This window comes from Mauremys reevesii, linkage group 8 (genome assembly GCF_016161935.1).
Source record: "Mauremys reevesii isolate NIE-2019 linkage group 8, ASM1616193v1, whole genome shotgun sequence".
In the NCBI taxonomy this organism is placed as follows: domain Eukaryota; kingdom Metazoa; phylum Chordata; order Testudines; family Geoemydidae; genus Mauremys; species Mauremys reevesii.
The window spans coordinates 15,272,417-15,278,416 of record NC_052630.1 but is presented as its reverse complement, the minus strand read 5'-3'; the positions used below and the strand labels follow the sequence as shown (position 1 = coordinate 15,278,416).

Below are 6,000 nucleotides of genomic sequence, written 5' to 3'. Positions count from 1 at the left end.
GAAACATTGCTGACGGGTGGAAAAACAAAAGGCACAGGCAACTTGATTTTCTAGTTTGGAGTTTTATTAAATCAAACTGTTCGTGAGAGCTGGACTTCAGTTTTTGGTGCCCTAACTGAGATCACGTAAGAGGGCTGTATGTGAGATGGATTTGTAGATAGGACTTTCACTCATAAATTGGAATTTCTCTAATTTAAGAAGTTCACTTTAAAAAGAAATGATACTGAACAGCCTATCCTCATTCATGGGTCAAACTGAGTTTATAAAAAAATATATATATATTTTCCTAAGCTCTGTTCTCCTCTCACTTGAGATGCCACTCAAAGCTGCTTGTGCAGATCTTCACAAGTTAATTTACCCTGAACTTTCTTGTATGGTTTGATCAACAGTAAAATAATCAACTTGATTTTTTGAAAAACAAAGGATTTAAAAAGGTATTCTGTCAAAGTGAAAACTTTTATTTTTTTAAAAATAAAGGTCTGCAAATTTAAAAATGCTTCCAGCTTTTTTTTGCTCCTCTGTTGATGTTTATAATGGTATTTTCATCAAAGGAGAAACTGTGGATACACAAAGTGCTATTAAATGCACAAAGTAAATAAACTGCAAAAATAGATTTCTTTTCTTTGCAAGCACTTTTAAGTTATAGGAACCTACGGAGTTACATTTAACTATAGATGTTACAAAATTTTCAGGCAATTAGGATTTTGTTTCCTCCTTGATAGTATTTTTGAATAATGTTGATATTTAAATTATAATAAAGCCTCAGATTCAATACCCTATTGAAATGCAGTTCACATATCTCAGAGTTATTGTGTCAGGGTGGCAATAGACTTGGGCAGACGTTCTTTTTACATTCTGCTCACAATTTGAGGGGTCTTTGCAACAGTACGGGATAGAATAATAATTTAATTTTAAATGAAAAGTTAGATTCTGGAGCTTAAGATAACATTTACTGAAAAATACTATTGTGCTGGACTGCTGCCACTGGAACACTGGAGGGGCACCAGTTGATGTATTTATTTTTAAATGAAATAAATATTGGATCATACTCATTGGCAGAGGTCTTAATCTCACTGACATGAAGTCAAGGACCTGGAACTCTGCTTCAATATTCTTTAAAAATTAAACAGCAGGACTAGGAACTGTTTAAAATGTAAGACCTTATGCAGTAAGGAAGAGGACTCTGAAAGAGCCTCTTCTTGCAATCTGTATTAGGAGGACACAATACTGGTAAATCCACACAAAGTTGAAATTTTGAGCCTAAGTACAAATGCTATGTATGTTTATGTATGTATGTATGTTTTAAAAAAAACCCCAAAAGACCTGTAGCCATATAACCAACCTTACCATGAATGTGAAGAAAGAAAGGAAAATTCAGGATCCATACACACAACCATTGTGTTGGGTTGAGAGGGGGGGATTTTTATGAGCTGGAACAGAGATTGAATCCTCCCCTGGGATATTGAGCAGTAGTAGATGCTTCAGAGCTTTGACGTTGCAGTAACCACGGTGGCTAACGTGCACCTCCTTTTAATTATAAGTTTGCTGTTATGTTTATGCCAGACTAGTGCAGAAGCTCCTGCAGGCCACAGTTACCTACTGTGCAGGGGGTATAGACCTAACCACCTAGTGTCTAAATAAAGACTGCTGTTTTAAAGTACTGTAATTAGCTGGCTAGTATGTATCTGCACTTTTGTCCCCTGTTGGGTGGAATCAGACATGCACAGCTGTACGCCTACCTCCCCACAGTGTTTGTCCTTTAGCTCAAGGAGTAGGGGGGCTGTGCTTTTGCAGCAGGAGAACTGAATTCTATCCCTGCTGGTACCATAAAATTCTGAGTGGCCCTGATGTCCAGAGTAGCAACAATGTGTGCAATTCTAGATGGATTTGTTTTAATATGTATGCAATAAAATGTCATAGAAACAAAACACTTCATTAGCTGAATTGGGAAAAAAAGGAAATACAGAAAAACAGCTTTAAAATAGATTACACAAAGGAATATGGGTAGTTCAGGAGCAGCAGCATTACAGCAAATACTCAAATCAGCACTGGTAATTCATGCATTGATGATGGATTGGCTTTTTCTAGTGCCTTTTATGAGAGGATCTGAGAGGGTTTACAAACATAGTGTGATTAACAGTCTCAACAGGAAGAGGGTCCATACTTTTCTGTGCATTCAACAATGTAACATGCTAAGTATAAATATTTAAACAGTAGGACCTCATCTGAGTAGCACACAACTGTATAAAATCAGAAAGCAGTTGTAGATGGGTCAGGATTACAAGGACACCTAAATCGATGCTGTGTACCTAGATTATGCTGCCGCCGCCATGAATTCACTTAATGTCTGAACTAGCAAACATAGGAATAATGCTATAAGCAATACCCTGTGAACATATGTCAAAAAATAAGTTTAATATTATATTTGAGATTTTAAGTAGAAAGAAGTCCAGAGCAGAGGTTACCTTAATGACTTTTCTCTTGTGCCGTATGCCTCCTAGATTAAATTCATCCTGGGTTGGCAGACCTGAAGTACTCCTGCATATGTGGGTATGGAATCTAAATGGTGAGGATGATGAAGGGGAGGGATTTTGGATCCATGTTTTCACTGATGTATTAAGTGACTGCTTCACCCAGTTCTTTACCCACAGAACCTAAGTAGATATGACATAAGTAGGTAATGAGCTGGTCCTTCAGTGACTTTTAGTTAAAGCATTTTGAGATCTGCTAAAAAGTGCTATATAATAGCTAAGGTGAATCTTATTTTGAAGTTAAATGTATACATGTGTAAGTATGGAAAAGGAGTCTAAAACTGCATGTAATCTTTTGACAAATAATAGGGAGAGTCCTTCCTTCAAACTATTAACTACAGTTTTGGTAAGTAATTATTGCACAAAGATCAAAGGAAGAAACCAAAGAAAGGAACAAAGCCAACAACAGCTGATATACTTGTCACAAATTGTCATTCAGCCACAAGTGTATTTCAAGTCTAATCTCAGGCATCAGACCAGGAAATACATCTCACAGATGTTGACAAATTCCTAATGTCCTGTTAACTCTTCAGTTTAACACTGCCATCTATTCACTGCCCAAAAACTTCACTAATATAGAGTCAAGGTTGACTAGCACTGCCTCCTACTCTTCTACACTAGCAAGTTCACTGATACTTAAACCACTAAAATCCAGTAAAGATAGAGATATGTATGCACCAGCCCTGCCCTACAACCTTAACTGTGCCGTGATTGAGTGATGCTCCAACCTTCCCTGATTGATGTAACACCCTATGCTTTCAGATGCTATATAGTTCTGTGAGGTTGCAGCACATAGGTACAGTAGGAAAAACTGTCAGACTGTCCTCACAAAAGCAGGAGTTGCATTTACGGTAGTATGAATGTCTGGCCTGTCCTTGAGCACTTCATCCACTCTGCATAAACTGCTGCCAGCTGTCACCAACCTTAACAATTCGACTGTGGAACATCACCTGTGCTTACTTCTGCCCTCTAATCTCTGCATCAATCAGTTCAGATAGCCCTCATTCTGTGAAGGGCAGTTGGGGAACATATAGATGACAGAGGATGCAATTCAGGGGGATATACCCCATAAATGACCTGTTTATTTAGTCAGTGCTTACGACAGGGCAGCCCTGGCTGAAACATAGAGGCAATCAGTGGTGGCTCTTACCAGTGCCAGGGGGCAGAGTTCAGGTTGCGGGGCAGTGCATTCTGCATTGCCTGGTGTCTGATGGAGAGGAGCACTAAGTGTTCTGGGTGGGCAGCAACCAAGCCTGGACAGCCTCAAAAAGTTTTGGGTGCTGAATGTTGGCAACTGCATCTCAGGGCCGTAGCACATCAAGTGGACATAAGAACATAAGAAAGGCCATACCGGGTCAGACCAAAGGTCCATCTAGCCCAGTATCTGTCTACCGACAGTGGCCAATGCCAGGTGCCTCAGAGGGAGTGAATCTAACAGGCAATGATCAAGTGATCCCTCTCCTGCCATCCATCTCCATCCTCTGACGAACAGAGGCTAGGGACACCATTCTTACCCATTCTGGCTAATAGCCATTTATGGACTTAGCCACCATGAATTTATCCAGTCCCCTTTTAAACATTGTTATAGTCCTAGCCTTCACAACCTCCTCAGGTAAGGAGTTCCACAAGTTGACTGTGCGCTGCGTGAAGAAGAACTTCCTTTTATTTGTTTTAAACCTGCTGCCTATTAATTTCATTTGGTGACCCCTAGTTCTTGTATTATGGGAATAAGTAAATAACTTTTCCTTATCCGCTTTCTCAACATCACTCATGATTTTATATACCTCTATCATGTCCCCCCTTAGTCTCCTCTTTTCCAAGCTGAAAGTCCTAGCCTCTTTAACCTTTCCTCGTATGGGACCCTCTCTAAACCCCTAATGGGCACCTCTCCTCCGGCAGGGGGAGCCTAAACTCCTCCCCCTCGCTCTGCCCCTATCACGTGGCGGGATCCCGCGCCTTCCCTTGAGAAGGCGGAGCTTGTCTCTGTTGCTTTCGCCCGGGTCACGTGGTGGGTTCCCCAGGCCGGGCCTGGGGGTCACGTGGCCGGCGGCGGGGCTGTGCGAGCGCGATGGCTGCTGGGTAATCTGAATGCCCGGCTGCGGGAGGAGCCGGGCTGGAGTCGCTGTCTGAGGAGCCAGCCAGCCAGCGGGACCCGAGACTGCCGGGCCGCGCCGGGACCCAGCCGCACGCCCAGCCCAGCCCGCAATGGAGCGGCGGGACCCCCGGGGAGCCGCCACCGCCGTCTCCCACCGCCTGTGACCCGCTCCCGGAGCTCCCCCGCCCCTCCGGGTCCTGCCTTCCCTCCCCCCGGGGCCCCCATCTCGGGGCCCGAGCCCGCTCCTGGGGCCTGGTCTTTGTGCCCAGCTCCGGGCCCTGCCCTCCTGGCCGCGCCTCGGTCCCCTTCTCCTCCTGCCTGTCGGCTCCTCAGTCCCCTTCGGGCCTCCTCGTCTCCCGCCCGACGGGCCGGCGGCGGCGGCAGCCGGGAAATGGTCCGGGCCTAGCGGAGCAGCGAACGGAGGTAAGAGGCGGGGGGTGCGGGGCCGCTCCGGCTCGGTCTCGCTCCCTGGGGCTGGAGGCGGGGGCTCCCGGGTGTCTGTCTGGACAAGGCCCGTTCGCTGGCGGTGGGTCTGTGTCCTCTCCCTCTGGAGGTACCCGGGCTTGGGCGGAGGGAGGGGGAACGTCTGCCTCCCTTCCGCCCCCGAGCATGGGCTGGGTAAGAGTTCCCCGGAATCCGCCTCCCCCTTGAGGGGGCCGTAGTATCTCCTGGCGGTGGGGACGGGAAAGATCCAGTTCCCCGTATCTGCCCCCCCCCCCTTATTCTTTAACATTTCCCCTCCCCCAAACCTGCCTTTTCCAACTATCATCCCCCGCTTGAAACTCTTTCTCTTGCCCTTTCGGTTTTAGTACCCTCTCCCTCATGGACGGAGCCTCCTCTTGGTCTCTTTGTAAACTTCTACCCACTCCTTGCCTCCCCCACCCTCTGTCCCCTGCAGCTCTGGATGGCCTCTTTCATGTCAGATGTGACCTGCTAAAAGAGGCATCAGTCCCTATGCTGTCTAGATTAATACATGGGGATGAGCAAGCCCACTTTTCCCCCCAGCACTCACGGTTGGGTGGATGTGTAGCCATACACACAATCTCTACTGAGATGTGCTGGCATTCCCTCTTTTCGAGAAAATGCAACTTACATGGCTCTGGGTAAATGTGACTATAGGTTGTTAGGTTTTTCTTGGTGGTGGTTTTGCTAATGAGGCCGCCTCCTCTTCCTCTCCTGGCTGTTAGATTTAATCCCCCAGTAATTGACGTCAGTGCTTTGTTCCTTCCACTTTGCTGTGTGTTTTAGGCACTGAGCAGTTCTAGGGATGGATCAGGCAAAGGAGTGGTGGGGAGGCCTAGGCTGTGGCTTCCTTCATATTGAACAGTTTTTTGTTGTTGTGTGGGTTTTATTCATTTATTTATTTTGTGGTAA

At 45.6% G+C, this 6,000-nt stretch overlaps 1 protein-coding gene across 4 annotated transcripts in view; it reads left to right on the top strand.

Annotated features, from left to right (window-relative positions):
• The first annotated feature begins 4,542 nt into the window (after window positions 1–4,542).
• The window catches only part of AFF4 (AF4/FMR2 family member 4), an 84,746-nt gene continuing 83,288 nt past the window's right edge, over window positions 4,543–6,000 (top strand). For all 4 annotated transcript variants that reach the window (XM_039484129.1, XM_039484128.1, XM_039484127.1 and 1 more), the window contains exon 1: window positions 4,543–5,049. The gene's annotated coding sequence lies outside the window, so the exon portion shown is untranslated. The remainder of the gene's footprint in view (window positions 5,050–6,000) is intronic.